The 18,696-nt window shown below is 38.1% G+C and overlaps 1 protein-coding gene and 1 long non-coding RNA gene across 2 annotated transcripts in view; one reads left to right on the top strand and one right to left on the bottom strand.

Annotated features, from left to right (window-relative positions):
- The window catches only part of znf407 (zinc finger protein 407), a 123,344-nt gene that overhangs the window by 100,534 nt on the left and 4,114 nt on the right, over window positions 1–18,696 (top strand). The window lies entirely within an intron of this gene.
- The window catches only part of LOC144072733 (uncharacterized), a 46,009-nt gene continuing 40,387 nt past the window's right edge, over window positions 13,075–18,696 (bottom strand). Inside the window, exons 11-12 of the long non-coding RNA XR_013299914.1 lie at window positions 15,556–15,707; window positions 13,075–13,335 (exon numbers count right to left, since the gene is read on the bottom strand). This is a non-coding gene — a long non-coding RNA (uncharacterized LOC144072733). The remainder of the gene's footprint in view (window positions 13,336–15,555; window positions 15,708–18,696) is intronic.

The following is an 18,696-nucleotide window of genomic DNA, read 5'->3' as shown; positions in this document are numbered from 1 at the left end:
GGCTGACACACACGCAACAAGTAAAGTGGATTTAGGCCAGGCACCTCTACCTCTAATATAAAGACATAGAAAGGCATTTCATTCTTGTTTCTCTATATTTCTCCTCTTTTATTCTCCTTTCCGGAACCAAGGGTATTTTTTGATGGCCACTCTGTGGCACCAGTATTTGAACAAACATATGCCCTTAATAAAGAACACTCCGGCACAGTGACAATAAATGGCACAAGAACTTCAATATATTCAATCAGGCAGACAAACAGAAGGAATATACATGACTAAACACTCCCCCACACAGACCCATACCCGCCCACGTTTCCTCTCTACCAGCCCCTCCACTGTCACCCTATCGTTATTGATCATTCTGTCTCCTTTTATACCCCTCTTTCATGCCCCACCTTCTTCCACAAACAGCCCCCATTGATAGCCAGATTGACAGATGAGTAATTCCACTGTCAGTGCTGACTGACACATGGTAATGGGAGGACGTTTTAACGCAGCAGTACAACACAAAATAATTTCCAATTTACCGCTCATCAAAAAGCACTCGTATAAAAAAGGAGAAAGCTAGAAAGCTTAGAGAAAGAATGGAAAGGGGGTGAGGCGTAGGTGAGGGGAAACACAAAAGTGGATTTATGGCTTCAATTACTGATATTTCACATTTAGTTTAAAGCGACATGTTTTTGTAATGTGACAGGCTTCAGTGGATTTGAAAACCTCTTCAGACCACTCCACTCTTCCTCTAGCCCCCCACACTCGCTGTAGAGATAATGAAAAGGGGAATCAAGAAGGTGGATGATTGGTGGAAGTGAAGAGGGGGGAGTGCAGAAGAGAGGGGAGAGAGTGATAGGTGTGACTCTTGAGCTTCTTTGAAAAGCCAGACTCTGAGGATGATGAGGGTTTTACATTTAGTTGTAGATGGCCTTCCAACTCACAATAACATGTACTAGGTCGAGGACATTTAATTAAAACTTGGTTTTGGTGTGTCAAATGATGTTTTATGGTAATTTGTGTGGTATTGTCCCACTCTTTATTCTTGGGATCTTATAAGAAAGATTGGCCTTTGACATCAGGATTGACTCTGCAAACATCTTCATCTAGTTTGTCTCATATCTACTGTGTATATCTTGGTCGTATTTCTATACATGGTTTGATATAACTGCATTACAGATCTTTATTTTCTTTCAATTCCCCAATGGTGTTGCCTTGGCTGCAGATCGCGTTTGCAACTAAACTATGCCACATTTAGGTAAATGGGTAGGAGTTACCTCCCACAGCACTCCTCAAGCAGCCCATACATTGTGTACCCAAACATCTTCCATAAGTGTGTTTTCTGTACTTGTTCTCACCTCACAGCCTGTCCCCCTACGCAACAGTTTTGGATGTTAAAGTAGAGAGTGATACATCTTGTTGGTGAAAAAGCCTCTTTTTTTGGGTAGCCTTCTGGAGTGAGAGAAAAAAATACCACCTACTTGTCAGCAATATGAGAAGACACATAAATTATCCAATAGCTGTATGTGTAATTGTTCTGCACTGCCTTCATTTCACCCAGTGAACAAGCACAGGTAACAGTCAGAAATATACAAAATAATATAAGATGTAAGAATATAAGACAGTGTTTGTTGCATTGAAGCAAGACTGAAAAAATGGGGATCGTCTTACATTCGGGGTCTAGACATTATACCTATTCACAACGCTGGATGGCACCAGATATTTAAAGTGAATCCTGAACTTAACTCCCCAGGTCAAAGGAATAGCCTGTTTTATTTGTCTGGCAATTTTATAATGCACTTTATTGTGTACAAATTTTGGCTGATGATTAATATTCGAATCAAAACGTTTATAGGGAGCATTTAAGGTTAAAATAATCGTCATTTGTTTTATATACTTGTGAGTTTTTTGTCCACATTGAACCAGTTCTTTTTATGTCTATTTATATTTTAAGTAAAACATTGTTTTGTATTCATATATTTTTTGTCATCCAAAAAAATAATCAGATCCATGACCTAAATCCTTGATACAGTCTGACCAATGACAACAAGTTTCTTTTTTTAATTATTGTTTTTTTTAATCAAATAACCTACTGTGTTTTCTTTACATCAAACTTACAACTCATGTGACAATGTGGATGATTAATGTGTAATTAAACATAATACTAGCTCAAAACATAATTGAATCAAATCTGAGGAATTAACCTTAGCCAATAGAGTCACCCTAAATATCATCTACTCAAACTTTCTTCTGAGGAAATAACATGTATTTGTCATTGGTAGCTAACGTCCTGAAAACAAGAAAAGTGTAAAAATGTTTTTATATATGCATGCGTGATCCCATGTGGGTTTTCTAGTTCTGGACCGTGACACTTTATCCGTCCTCTATTAAAATCCCTGAATCCAAACTTGTGGTATTCAATCATTTTGATTAAAAGCCACGGTCTCTAACAGAAGTGTTGAGAGCGGAGCTACACAGTGGCCCAACACGTTTGAGAATTCATATATTTTCATAAACTTTTAACAATGTCAATGAGACACGTCTTCAATCTTTGGCTCTGCGACGGCAGGGCATTCAATCTTTCTTTAGCTTTTCGACAGAAAATTTGAATATGAGTGCAGTGTTATTAATGTGACAGTTCATATGGAGAGTTTCAGGGGGATTTGTGCGGCTTTTTTATTAGTTTAGGAGACATAGTAGTGAGAAACGAAATAATAAGAAACGCTCTGTTAGGTCAAACACTTTTGGAGGGCCTTTCACTATTAATAGCTGTGACTTTAACATGTTAATTTTGCATGCACAATTATAACCATTAACTAACCAGTAACATTTGATTATGCTTTTTGAGTGTATGCAGGCAAATACATTCGTACCATTTATCCCTTTACCAATTTATATTGCATTGCCGTTTTCATGCACTCACTAAATTGTAGTCATCATTTTTTTATTTGTATTTTGCCTTAATATTTCATTATGCTGTGTCTGAATATGTATTTAACCTACTCCTGAATGGTTTGAGCAGGATGACTTAAATCACATTTGCATTGTTGTCGGTTTAAATTTATCTCAATCCTTTGTAGTGGATCGCATTGTCCTTCATGCTGTAGAGAGCAAACCATGGCTAATATGAACTGGTTTGTCAATGCCAGATCAATGTGTATCTTACATGAACATTTACTGGCTACATAATCTATAGCAGTTGGTAGAGTAGCCCTATATTGAGTGTCTGATGGCTTTGACTCATCTTTGGTGTCACGGGTGGTGCCATAAAGGCGCCTTAGAATGAGGCGGGTCGCCATTCATACAATAGAGCTTTCATTACCATTCTCCAGTTACGTTCCAAAATAACACACTATATTTCATCAGCAGTAACTTCACTGCTCAAAATATCCATCTGCCAATGTGCAAATGTTGTTTAATGATTTTTTTGTGCTCGATTCAAACGTTCATGCATTAGTGTTATTTTAATGAATCTTTTCTATTTATTTATTTATTTTTTACTGATAACAAAGATTTGGTTTGATGTTTGGTGTTATCTGCGTTCGATTAAACCCCGGGGCTGTGTGGAGTCAGTCTCAGGAGATGACAAAGGTCTAGACACATACATTGTGCCTGTGTGTGTTGCTGCATGTGCTTGCATGAATATATCCATCCTTAAAGGCCTTTTCGCATTGCCTTTAGCAGTGTGCAGCAAGTAAAAAACCATTTACTCACACAACCTTATTTCTTCGCCTGTAGTCAAAAAATATTCAACTCGGTAACTTGGTTGATGTGACATCAGATAGTGCATTCAATAGAAGAGTGTTGGGCGTAGTAATTTCAGAGTGCTGGCCTAAACTGAAATACCCGCTTCCTGCAGCATGTTGGATAAATGGCATGCTTACATGGTTCGCCACCCCTGGTGTAGAGGTTTACTCGCCCTACTTCGGTGCAGGAAGGTGCAGGCACGATTCACGATAGTGGTGGTATGACAGTGAGTGTGGTTGGTCGTTATTCCCTCTGTGTAGCCCAAGGCTGACTGGCCACCAGTCTAGGGTGTAGCCTCCTTTCTTCTGAAGTCTATGCGCGGTATGGAAGATGAACAAACAAATGAGTCTATTTGGTAGTACTCTGCTAACGGTTATTCTGAGTTCCATTGATTTGATTTTACTGAGGTTGTTTAAAACTAAATTCAGTATAGTGTTCAGGCATCCATGTTAATTGTGATTTTATGATGATCACAAACATGGAATGTGTGTTGTCACACTTCGGCCAAACTACCTGAGCATCATCGTCGGCACGCAGCACCAGGGAAAATGTCGTGACTATCTACTGGGTTTTGTTGAATGCGCGTTTGAAGCTTTGCGGGGCCCGTTATCTCCAACAAGATTAATAATTCCTGGGTTTGATGATTTGATCCATCCTGTTATTTTTTGTTTTCCTACTAAATTTTGATTATCCAATATGGGAAGACACTTAGGACACATTGCGATGATCTTTTATATTAAGTGCTTCACTGATAGTGTTCTTAATAGTTGGCAAAGGCTGACTATCATGCCTGCTGGCGAATAATTCCAAACAAGTTAACATACATATAGATTATAGATTGGCAGTCAAACAACTTAGGTAAATTAAATTTCTGCCCAAAGTGAGTTGGGATAAAAATCTGCTACACTGTGACTATGAACAAGATAAGTAGTAGAATAAAATTATGTTTGTGGAGGTCTCTACACATTCTACAAAGCAAGATTTGGTTGAGTTTGTAGTTGTACCTTTATAAATACAAGATGAGCTCATATCCAAAAAGGGGTTTTTTTTCCTTTTACCAGTTTTCTTTTGAATAAATCCCATCAAAGTCTAACATGACAGGAACTCCTAAAGCATTGTATTGAAAAGATATGTAAAGATATGCCAATCTCCATATCTTCTAAAATGTCCCATACGTAGAAGGATAACAGATCGATACTCCAAATGTTTTGTCACTGTAGCACGTTTGTTTCTTTGGGGCTGTTTGACTTTGGGACCCTCGCATGTTCTGACTTGAGTTTATTCCACCCTCTGGTGCGCACCACAGCCTTGTTGTCAGGAGGATATATAGAGTCTTTCCCGCCCAGTGAAAACATGGTCAGACATCTACTGGTAACCTGCTGGATAACAGATAGATACAGACTAGCCGCATACCCTTTTGGAGATTTCAAAAGTGGGGGCTTTTGAGTGTGTCGCTGTCTACTTGCTGTATGTTTATGTGTGTGCAGATGCTGGTACGTGTGTCTTTGTTTTCAAATAAGATTGCATGGACCATTGTAGCCATGCCGCTGTTATGTTGCCTGCTGGCACCCCAGTAATGATGCAAACTGATGGTGTTAATAAGAGAAACCCTCTCCTCTCGGCTACAGTACAGTTTTCTTTCTTCAAACATACTACATGTGTGTGCACAAATATGTATACAAATTAAGAATGTGTACAATTTCTGCAACTTTTTTTTATCAGACCCTTTGTTCACAATGTGCAATAAGACAAGCTGCTGAAATTAGAAATGACACCTTGATCTGTCCAGAGATACAGAAATCTTAATGAAAGGACAAATGCAATTATATGCAGTCAAAATATATGCTCAAACAAAGAAATAGGGAATAACGATGTGATATTGCAAGGACTTCTTGCATTTTGCAATATATTCTCCCTCTTTATTTAACAGATAGAAATCAGTAGTTGGTGTGTGATGTATGTATGAGTTTTACTACAGGTACATATACAACACTTACCCAAATACCCTTGCTGTATTTATGGCCAATATTCCCTCTAATTTTTCGTTGGTCTGAGCAGAAAGTCAACCTCCCTGAGCGCACTGAGTACCAGTGTGAGCGACATCATCGGTACTCGGATGATTCGCCTAAAGACGTTTCGCCGACGGACGTTTGACAGACGGGCAGGTCGCCGAATGAACGTTCGGCGGAACGTCCATTCGGCGACCTGTCCATTTTTCATGTAAAACATGCTGTAAAACACGAAAAACATAAGTGGACAGAGCTACTGCCACTTGCTGCCGCTTAAACGGCGCCATCATGGGGAAAGGGGTAAAAAAAAAAAAAAAAAAAAAAAAAAAAAAAAAAAAAAAAAAAAAAATCCGATGTTTTTTTTTTTTTTACTGCGCGCCATATGATTGCTGCTGCGCAGCGAGGACGAGAGTAGTGCGCAATTGCGCACGCGCGCAGCTTAGAGGGAACACTGTTTATGGCAGTTCTATTTTGATCTGTATGAGCACTGTACTTCACAAGAATCTTTTTGTTAGCCTAAGTTAATCATTCCTCCCAGTTACATTGTTACACATTAGTGTAGTCTGACAGTACAGCTTGTTTGATGCGATATTTCTCCTTCCATATATTATGTTGTCATTTTGACAGCAGATTTGTCTGTATTGTGAATGTTACAAAAATGTATATATTAAACAACTACACTTAGTTTGATGCAATGAAAATGTATGCACTCAAGATTAAATAAAACTGTGATTTATTTAAAGGCCCCATCTAATGACGTAAATATTCGCAACTCTTAAAAAAATCAGCTCTTCAGGGGAAAAATCACCTCCAAAAATGCTTGGTATTTATTTTAGGCTTGTTTTAATGTAGATTACAGCAAAGTTTAAAATATAGAATCGTGTAAGGGTAACAAAGTCATAAGACAGGAGGGAAGCCTTTTTTCCCAAAGATTTTGCAGTATTTATCCCGGAGATAACTCAAAAGTTTTCCCATGTTGCCCCCTAGCAGCAATTTACAATAAACAGTAGAGGTAGACATGCATTTTCAATAAGAACTCACAACTCAGGCAAGTAATTTGTGGAACGAGTTGCCTTTTCCTTTGAGTGGTAACTGGGGCATCCCAACCACTACCAACAGTGAGGCACTTATAAGACCCGTTACGTATAATGTAAATGTTTTTGCAGCATATGCAGCTTGTCTTCTCTTTTAGTTTAATAATAGTAAAATGTAGTCATAACATGCCTGGAATTTGATTACAATTTGTTGGTAATGTGTACTGTATTTGGTTGGCAAACAAGTTAAGTCCTGCCTCCTGCCCTAGTGAATGATAAATGAGTGATAATTTGCCAACTGTCTTATCCCTTGTCAGTTTTGACAAGCATAGAGTTTTACCGGCAGACAGAGCATGCAGCTTTCTTTTGTTGATATGTTGCCACTCAAAATGTAAACATTTGCAGAAAAACTGGCAGAGAGCTTGTTTTAACAACCATCAAGGTCAGCAAGTCAACGCCTGCAGTCACACCCGCCTTGTCAGTGGCCTCCTTGTATGAGTTTGTGTTACCATTGTGTGTGCTAAAACTATGGCTTAGCCATGGCAGATTTATACCTCACTGTGCACCTTCAATAATTCAATAACCGTGGCTGTGTGTCCTCCCCAACTCTGTGTCATTAGAGAGAAGGGCTAAATGCCACAATGCGTGGTTCATTTGTCTTATAGTGAGCAATGGCACACAAAGCACACCCATGTGGGACATGACACACAACTCATGCTCACATATGTACATACTTTCCATACTGTTGTCCCATTATAGTTTGTTATTGCATCTTAAACATGAAATATTCTTGAAACTGTTAATTGGACTGTTTCAAAAAGGGTCATTCTCTCATCTTTTTTGTGGCGACGATGCCTTGTTCATGGGGTGGGAAGCTGTTTAAACCACAAGGCCGGTCTCCTCAACCTGCTGAGCTGTATTTTGGTCATCCATGGTTCTGATATCACATAGGTCCTTCAATCTCTCCTATTGATCCAGCACCCATTACTATTGCTATGTGCTTTACCCTCTGACTCATTCTCTTCTTGCTTATATTATTGTCTACCAGCATGCCCTACACATTGCCCTCCTCATGAATTTGTGTATGTGCACATGTGAGTGTGTACATTGTTGACCTGAGTGATGAGTGGTGACCCTCTGGCTGGCGCCTGGCGTCCTCCTCACTGCTATTGATTAGATCTGAGATTTCATACAGTAGCGGCCTCACGTGACATTGTCATTTACTGTCTCTCCACTGTCTCTGACCTGTCTTGCATGCACACACATTTATCAGGTCACTTAAGGAGCTACCATGTTAGTGATTTGCTTCATCTCATTTACACTAATGAATGCATCAGGGGTTAAAGGGCTAGATTACACGCTGCATGTTTAAACATAGACAGAAGATTTTAGTGTTGAGACAAATGTGAACTATTTGTATCAGTTAATGTGCGGGACTGATGAAAGAAAACCAGGATACAGCTGTCTGTGTTAATACACATTTCACAATCGCACAACATTTGATGGAGTGTGATTTGTGACTCCTTCATTCCTCAACATGCCATGGTATTTCCTGCCACCAGGGCCTGTAGTAAACAGCCTCCCAAAAACAGGTTCTTTTTGTACGTATATATGTAGGTGTTTTTCTATGCATTTAACACAGTAATTAATACTCAGTTTAAGTGTTGTTTTATATCATTAGGTTAAAGTATGGCTTATTCAAATTAAATTATTTCAAATGCTTCATTGCTCACTAGTGATGGGTAAAAGCACACACACTGACACATTGCATGCACACACAAACCGATCAAATGGAGGACCCAGCCACTTATCAAGTCAGTCAGTCACAAATCACCATGTCAGTCAAGTGGTTTATTGGGGCTAAAGTCTGCTGATCACTGCTAGTCAGCCCCAGCTGCCACTCTTCTGCCATAGCAGATATTAAATTGCTGCAAATGGCTAGATATAAATGCTTTATAGTTTTTTTGTACATTTTATGATCCACATTAACATGGGACATTTGGAGGGTTGTCATTATATGTAACAGTTAGATGCAAGCTTGCACGAAGTCAGAATTGTATAAAATAATAGAGAGAGTGATCCAATAAATTGGATAAAAAACAAAAGAGGTTATGTATAGTATTGACATATTGACACTGGACAACATTACATTTAAAAAAATGTTTTAGTCGTAATTTATTTATTGCTAATTCAACTCAGTGCTGGAATATAAACTTTAAAGTGCGCAGAAAATAATGTGTATTTTGTGTGTTCCTGAAAATGTTGTTGGATATTCCATCAACCAAAACATGTAGGTTTTTTAGGTTGTTTTGAAATTTCCTATTGGTTGAAATCGGATTGTGACGTGTTATTTGTCATGACATTGCATTTAGAGTACTGATTCCACATTGTAGCCATCTTTTTTCCATAAGCCTGCTTGAATAGACTACACCAGTTATTTATCATTGACACAAAAGTTTTATCCCTTGTCAGAATTTTTTTCTGATTTTAAAGTCAGAAATCTTAAAACAAAGTTAGAATTCTGAGAATAAAGTCAGGATTCACACTACTGACAAAATATAATATTCTGAAGTCAAAATATTGGCCACCTAATCCTCTTTCGTACTAATTTATGTACTTGTCTGAGAAGAAGAATTAAATCAGAGTAGGTAAAAATAGTTTCCTAACTACTGCCAAGTGCTCCTTGGACGGTTCCATTATTTTCCCTCGACTGACCTGTTAGTTTTGTTTATTATTTTGTTTAGTACCTAAACTGTTACTATTTCCTCTCCAAACCTACCCTAACCTACAACTCTTCAACTTTGTAATTTGAATCCTCATCTATTTATGCATTAAAATTCACAAAACATAATATATGATTAGTTGTTTGTATGTAATTGTTTCCCTTACATTAGTATCACACAAAGCCCATATTTATGTTGGACTCTTTCTCACTGAGTCTCTGATTGACTCAATTGCAAGTAGTGACCCACAAGTGAGTATAGTCACTATTAAAGTGGTCTGGTTTCTGGCTAAGAAGAAGGTAACTTTACTTGTTTAACTGAATAGTGCATTAATCAGTTCCTGAATGTGTGTGAGTGTTGACATTTTGAATGGATTTATGTGACCCAGTGTTCGGTGCTAATATCTTATGCGAGGAAAACATAGGAAAGCAAGATAATTTTGACCATTTGTAAGAAAGTTTACTGAGAAACGCTGACCTTTGAATGGATTTAGAAACATTATCCTTTGCACACATTATGTCAAGCCTTACAATACTATATAATCTTGGCATTGAAATCTGGTATTATGACACACTGCAGGATAATTATCTCAGATTATGTTTTCCAGATAATGAAAACATGCACACGTGGCTTTTGCACTCTACAAAATTTTATCCAGATTGAGTCAAGCTCATACATGATAGTAAATAATATAATAATTATTTAACCTGGGAGCAAAATGACCATGCTAATCATGTTAAACGAGAAATTCAACAATTACCCACAGTAATATTGAGAGGTTTCTTGAAGCTTTACTCGGCAATGCCCAGTGTCTCACGATCTCTAAACCAATCAAATACGCCATTAAATCACTCTTATGACACGCGTGTGAAACACTGGGCACCACACAAGGAAATACTATTTTAATTTTACAAGAACTGTTTTACAGACGATTGCATGGCATACTTATTTTTTCCAGCATGCAGTTTCTCCACTAGCATTATTATAAAGGCGGCCTCAAGCGCTCCCCACCATTCTGCCAACAATTTGGCAGATTTTAGATCGGCTCTTTGAACAGTCATACTAGAAATGAAAACTAGAAAATCATGCCCGACTTTCACTCCCGACACAGGTGCACCTTCCGCTCCCCATTCTCGGGAGAATCGTTAAATATTATCATGTAGTGTATGGGCACCCTAAGGCAAGGTATGAATGATTTACTCCTTCAATAATGTTCTAGCACTTGTCCCACTAACTGTCGCAACACAATTTATACTTACATTCACAACCGGACAATACATAGTCTCCAATGACCCTACATTACGATTTGGGAATGTAATAGTAGGAAGAATCTAGAATATTCGTCTTTGAGGCACATATTCAAGTCAAAATGGCAGTGTATAGCCTGTTTAATTTTGAACATACTGTATTTGTTACATACAAAATCCCAACTATCTGGTTGACTGGGCACACAGATGCGCACACCTACTTTGTCAGTTAATCATAGCCACACAGCACTGTATGATAGAAATTCAACAATGAAGCAAATTGGCAGCGCTACAGAGGGTGGATCAACAGTGAGAAAACAAGTGGGGAAGGAGGCGGAGTGCAGAGGAGGCAGTGTGAAACAAGGAGAGAAACTGAGCTGGATGGTGTTGGAGGGAGCGATACGCTGTGGTTTATATAACATCTCTAGCATGTTCATTGGCATGCGTCAAGGGGCTGAGGCATCAATCACTCCATCTGTGTAAAATCACAGGCTGACTCCAATATTGCTAAATATTTATACTGTCACATACACGCACTCGTGCAGATGAAAAGATCCATTCATTAAGGCCTTTTCAAGCCTGTCAGCCTGGAGATGGAGATTAGAGGAGCTACCTCCCACCGTGCTTGCCTTTCCTCTCACAAGTGCCTTGGTCCTATACAGAAGGGCCATCACTAACTATTTCGAATATGCCTTAGTAAAGTACCTAGTGAATATGGCAAGGTGGGTCAAAGGCCAAACTCAAAGATCCATAGTTAGAAAATGTCTCAGAACAATAGTCAAGAATAACACATGGTATATTCACGTCCAAAATTATGAGTTCTTTTATCTTTGCCCTACACTCTTAATTAGTTGAGTGTGACGTCAAAAGATGAAAATAATACTAAATCAACGATTCAGGTGTGTTGGTGGAGGGAGACATGGAAAACAGACTGGATAGGGGGTCTCGAGGACCGGACTTGGCTACCCATGCCCTACGTAGTTAGATGAGCAAACTCTGACATATTATACTGTATCAAAGTGACAAAGATTTTAATTGTTATTTATCAGCGTGTAATCATTAAATAAGGTCGGAGATGCACTGGCACACCACCTCTGGGACATTTTCTTAATTTATTGAAATTGTATTTTTTTTTGACAGATGTCTCCAACCAGGCCTTTCTTTTTGTTCTTGATAATTAGTCATTTGCATCTTTTCATATCATTTTACATTTGGTCACTGTGTATTCAGAAAATAATCTTTTGTCATATTTTCATGCACTTTGACAGATGCTCAATGATGGAAGTTGGTTATGGCAACCAATTGTTGTTTTGTGACTTGCCTCCATCTGTTTGCCTCTTGCCGCTTTTCAATAGCTAGTGCGAGTGATTTTTTTGTTTGTTTATTTGTTTGTCCCTTACTCGGTACATTCAAAGTATGTGTAGTGTTGGCTAAACCCAATACTTGTACAATGGTTCAGGTTGATTTTTAATCTTCTCCCACCCTAACAATTTTTTGTTTGGTTGGTATTCAGCTATTGAAAGCTTTCTGTTTTCATTTGCTTTTTTTGAAAGTAACCAAACTGTGTGGACATTGAAAGGTATTCATTGTTTGAAAAATCTATATCTAATAGAGGCAACTGAGAAGAAGAAAAAACACATCTATGCCATGTGACATCAAATGCCTCTGTTCACATGAAAACTGGATGGGTTCAAACAAAGATCCTATTTCGTAAGTTACGTATTAAGTCCATATTTAGCTGGCTGTAAATAGGTGTCAAATGTTAATCTTGTCTATCTTTTATTTTGATTTGTCTTTGTCTTTGTTCATGTCTACGATATGAAACACTGAGGAACAAACCCAAAATACACAAAACCAAAGCCAATAGCAAGAGAACAACCAAGAATGATACGTAACAAAACATACTAAACAAGGAAAAAACGTGACCTTGTTGGTCTACAGGAAAAATAAATAAATTGGCTTCATTGTTCTTTTGCTTTTGATGGAGTGTATATACCACGAGTGGCGAACACGCGGATCCCAGCCAAAATGAATGCTTTGCTACTTATCATATCTTGCATATACTCATTTAATGTTTCTCTTATTTTTATTCTCTCTTAAAGCTCACTCAAATTCATCAGGGTCCATTAAAAACAAATTATATTTAAAAAACATTTGGCAAATTGGATTTTTATGTTGCTTCTGATGTAAGGGACCGCCAATCATATCCACGTGGTGTGGCTCTTTGACTCTCACAGTTTAAAATTTTTGCTCTTTCTTTCTAACTTGTTCCCGACCCCTAGTATATACTATAGATTTGGGGAACCTAAAGTGTTCCAGTCACAAATCAATCAAATCAAAAGTCTTTATTGTCATTATACAACAGCTGCGATTAACAAAATTAGTGACAAATTGAGTGTATAAACATTGCTCTCCTTTATATTGTACACAGTAGTTTGTTTAATCGTTTTCTTACAACTCAATCCACTTTTGTTTTGAATTTTGTTTGTTGCTGGTTATTTTTCAAGTTTTGCTGCTCTTCATCTGCCTTGATGGACTGCATATCATAGTGAGGGCCTCCTTGCCTTGGCAACAGAGACTGTTCACACTGTAATTACAAGAATGAGGGACATTTCATTTTGATTAGTGAAAAAGCTTTTATTCGCAAACTCACATCCATAATTAATCATTAAATCATGGGAGAGTGAGTGAGACGGACAGATAGGGATGCCCAGCGAAAGCAAGATGGGGGGGATGAATGTATAAATGGAGAGAAAAGGAAAGATGCATAATTATCTGCACAAGTTCCCTAGTAAATCCACTGAGCTAACATGGCTAATTAAAGGAGCAATCAAAGGTCCACCTCTAAAGAAAAATTTTGTGAGGGCGCAAAGAGAATGATATCGGCTTAAGAAATAGAAAGAATGCTTATTAAGGAGAAGAGAGAAAGTCATTGTTATCATTTCATGTCAAATGTCGAATTGTTTCTTAGATGAGGTTTTTATACCCATTCTGCTAGTATTTTATTTTATTTATTTATTGTCAGTACTAGTATTTGGTCTGGCACACTGATCATTTTTGACCTTCATCTGTAAAGAGAAAATGGCAATGATTTACAGCGTCAAAGAAATAACCAGCATGTCAACCAATAGTATGTATTATATTCCTCATATCTGATTGGATGAAAAGATTATTCTTCTGATGCGCTTCAAGGCCAATATCAGTAATAAAACCAACAGTCATCAGTTGTCCTCTAACTGAAATGTTGTTGATGCTGCTCCCAATAGAAAGAAATGAGCATACGGTGCCCTTTTTACTTTCCTTTTTTCCACTTTTGAGATGGTATGCCTCTCACCACCGGGCAGAATAGATTCATGCATTTCAGCACATTTCGCAACAGCCCGTTTAAGGGTGATTTAGTGGAAGTGTTGGGTAAATGAGCCATTTTGAGAGTTGTTTTTGTTTTTTCTGTTATTCATTTGTTTTATTCTGTATGCAAATTATATATCTAGCTGCACGGTGGGAGAGTGGTTAGCTTGTCTGCGTCATAACTCTGAGATCAAGGTTTCAAACCCGGGCTTGGCCACCCTATGTGGAGTCTGCGTGTTCTCATTTTTATCAGTTCTCCAGTTTTCTCCCATATCCCAAAAACATGCACGGTAGGCTGATTGAACGCTCCAGGCATGAGTATGTGCGCGTGAATGTTTGTTTTTATCATTATGCCCTGTGACTGGCTTGCAACCAATTTCGGGTGTATACCCCGCCTCCTGCACATAACCAGCCGGGATAGGCTCAAGCATCCCCGGCAACCTTTGTGAGGATAAGCTGAATCGATGAATGAGGTGTCTTTCTAAAAGTGGGTACCGTTCAAAGTGATGTTGAAGTAAACATAATTCTTAACTTAATGTGAAAACATGTCTTCATTCTCAACACCTGCTCAGCTCAAGGTCGTGGACATATCTTATATAAATTGCTTTAGCCATTCCATGTTGCATTCACTTTTAATGTTTTTAAAAATACCATCAGGAGGAATTCATGTATAAGTTTACAGGTAAGTCACCCAATAAAGAATGAATAGGTTTGAGGGTAGTCAGCAGATCATTCCATTATTCAGTTGATGCAGAAAATGCCTCCTCAGTTGTCGTATTTATTTGTAGCTGTGTTTCCTTTTCTTCTACACTGCTGACCTGACCCTGAGGGGGATAGAGTTAGAGTTATTGTGGACTAGATTATACTGGGTCATCCACTGTCAGCAGAAAAAGAGCTGAGAGCAGGACACTGACCCCCTGACCACCGTTAGTGTGTGTTTCTTACACTCTTTAGTCCTCTGCGCCTCAATCAGTAGACTGCATTATTTCTTTGTTCTTTGTTTATTATGTCATCTGTTTTCCTGCACTGCAGTTATATATGCATATCTAGCTCACAACTTTATAGGTAGCAGGTATACTTGATCGAAGATATCTCCACTATAGGCTGTTTAAGTAAGATAGGGACTTAACGCCATCTTAGATATTTCAATATAATTTGGTTGTCATAATGTGCCCTGTAATTGACTGGTTTTCGTCATAGCTTTGGCAAAGTCAGCTAAGCTATAATTCAGTTTAGTTTTGATTGTAATAGTGAAAAGTAGTAGAAAATTTAATGTAGCTGGGTCAAAAAATTGGCTTTAAGTATTCCTCTCTCAAAAAAATAACACATAAATTAATATATAGTTGACAAACATCCAAAGAACACTTTTTAAAAACTCAGGTTGAAATAAATTCGGTAATAGTACAGTTTCTAGTCAGTTTTGCAGGCCAGGGGGCCGTCTGTCAGTCTGTGTCCTCACCATCTTGTTTTGTTTGTCCTTGTCTCCATCTCTCTGCCCTGTCCACCTGGTGTCAATCTGGCCACTGTATAATTGGTTGTTTTTTGGTCGACTGGCCTGTCCTCCCGGGTGTTGATTCATGGCGTTCATAAAGGTGACAGTAGCGGTTGTCCCTACCAGACAAAGTACAGCCATCACTAGCTGGACCTCAACTGACCCTCCACATTGTCTGCGCACACACAAGCAACCCATACAAATGAAACATGCAAGTTTGCCTCAGGCCACATTGGTGTAGCGAGAAAAAAAAGTCAGTTAAGGTCACCAAATACACAGCTTGACCAAATAACCACTATTACACTTATTTAAAAGCAATAAAAAAATAGACATGGCTTAAGGACTCTCTGTTTACATGTTCTTGTAGATAGATTTTTTCTGTGGCATCAATGCACTTACATCCAAATAGTTTGCCACCATTCTGGCCAGCTACCAAAGTTAGTACACCCATGCATTGTGTGGCATTCTTATGCCGTTCATAAAAAGTTCATCATATTTAACAGTTTTGTACTTTTTATTCCCCCAAACACTGCATCAGTCGGAAGGAATGTGTTCCATTGGGCTGCACAAATTATGAGGCATAATGTAAAAATCTCCACTTCTATCATACTCTAAGAGAAGGAGCGCCATGAAATGACATGGTGCCACCAAACAGGAAATTTTGTTGCAGATGGTGCGTCGACACTATGCTGTGTCCATTTTACATCAGGTTTCAAAACTCATTGTCTTCTCACGGTTGGCCAGTTTTTGTGTACCAAGTGGTGTTTAATGAGTGGAGAAGCAAAACTTACCTTTGGTCTTGTGCAATTATGTGTATATTCCTCTGTGTAAATGTGCATAGCTTATGGATAGATAAATCAAGTAATATTTAGCCAAATTATTGTATAGATTGCCACAATACTATTCTTCTTAGGTCACCTGGAGACACACTCACTTGATCTGATTAACAGTGTTACCTTAAAAAAATGCACCAGTGACACACATTTAAAACCATGCTCTGTAAAACTCCCCCACAAATAATAGCCACATGTGTGTCAGGTTCAAAGGTCTCCATCTTGCTCTTTTTAACCACACTGCCTCCATATCTGTAATTGAAGGTAATCGCTCCATAAACGGATTGGGCAGATCTCTGTGCCATTCTACTCTGGCCTGTCATGGTGCTGCTACTGACCTTGTCACAGATTTTGTGCATGTTTTGTTCTCCTCTCCTGAGCGTTATGCTTGAAGAGAATATCACTGTGTTGAGTAGCAGTTATTGTAATTTAGTTTCTGTGTTTTAAATATATGTATTCTACTAGGTTAACAGAAATTTTGCTGTCGGTTGAAGTGTGTTAAAGCAAGTGTAATTGCTTGTTTTTCAGTGTGTGCGCTTGTGTCTTAGTGTTAAGGTTAATTCATGTAACTGCTAGTAAGTGACCACTGACCACTCCCTTGGTGTCCTCTTTGAGCTTAAGGCTACTTTATAGCCCGGGGCTCTCGCTTCTTGCCAGCCCATTGATCTATAATTGCATCTGTAGCATACACTAAACAGAGATGCTGCTGTTCAGTAAGGCAACCTATCATACAAATAGAAAGGTTTTCCATTCGTTGAACTGTGTTTTCATTGTAAATCACCAAGCTAATTTTAGCATTAGGATTCTGATCATTTTGCCAAGTGCCCCAATAACAGTTTATCAAGACATTTCTCCATCAATATATTTTTTACTCGTTTCTCTTCTCTCAGCAAGACCCGTTCCTATTTCACACCCTGGTCAATGAAGCAGGCTTCTTCACTTTCTTCACATCCGCACTAGTACATCGTTTGAAAGGAATCAGTCATTTAGAACACTCAGAACAGATATTAAACAGGCATCAACCTCTTGCCAGGGCCCAATCACGCTGTTCAAATGTTGTTCTTCCACCGGGAGTGCAGGACAGCACAAGAGATGGGATGTGCAACATTAACTTGATTCACAGCTGTGGCAACTGAGTGACACTCCATAAACCTCAGCGGGCTGCCACTGGGACCTGCCAACAGCACCCCATGGCTAATGTGACTAGCAACGCATACTCTCGACACAACATAAGGATGCCTATAACCACATATAGGGATTTATTTTACAAATAGTGACATTAACTAATATCCTTCTGACTAAACATTTTCTTCTATATCCTACATGGACTAATGTGGGTTTTATTTTACTAAACAAATACGTTTTTTTTTTTTTTTTTTTTTTTTTTTTTTTTTGCTTAAGAGCTATTGAGAAGTCGTTGTTCAATATGGAATTTTCAATGTCTTTGAGGTATCTCTTAATTTGTATCAATATCTCAACATTGGAATTTGGACTATTTAACAGCACAAGGTCAATTTACATGAAAGTATACACATGGATTTTGAAAGTATACAAAGATACATGGTTTTAGTCGCCCTAAATAAGAAAAACATCCTTCAAGAGTTCTGTATCTTCTATATCAACCAAATTCTCCCATTTATTTGTACATTTTTGGACCTTGCCACCTTCACTTTGACAGGAATTCTGATATAGAAAGAATTCCTTTCAAAAAGGCTTTACTAAAATGAATTATATTGATTCAAATTGGAGGGAAAAAATTTAGAAGGAAATGTAGGAAGAAATTTGGAGTAATATCGTTCAAATAAATGTTTTTGTCAGTTTACTCACCTCTCACACTATTAAGCTATCGATATGAGACCCAATAACACATTACACGGAAACACTGCTATCCCAGGAATGTATAAGCATTTTCACCGTTTATACAAAAAAGAACGTTTCCTGTTTGTTTGTTGACTTTTTACTGAACTGCTACTAAATTTTCAATTATAGGCTGTCGTTGTAAAGTAGATAACTTCCTTTTTTATTTCTTGACTCACAGTAATTTTAAATTACACAATGCAGACACTAAATAATACAAACCCACTTCCTAAAATGACAACAAAAACAGTCTCTCCAGTATGTATTACTACCCTTTTTTATATAAACCTCTTTTTCCTCTCCATTATGTCATAAATAAGGCCTACTATCATTTTAAAATCACTAGTTCTAGTATTTCTTATTTTTACCTAGAACCTATATGTAAAGCTGAATCGTGTCTTTGTGTGTGTGAGGTTTT

The sequence above is a fragment of the Stigmatopora argus genome, chromosome 4 (genome assembly GCF_051989625.1).
Source record: "Stigmatopora argus isolate UIUO_Sarg chromosome 4, RoL_Sarg_1.0, whole genome shotgun sequence".
Taxonomy (NCBI): Eukaryota; Metazoa; Chordata; class Actinopteri; order Syngnathiformes; family Syngnathidae; genus Stigmatopora; species Stigmatopora argus.
This window is presented reverse-complemented; position numbering and strand designations above follow the sequence as displayed.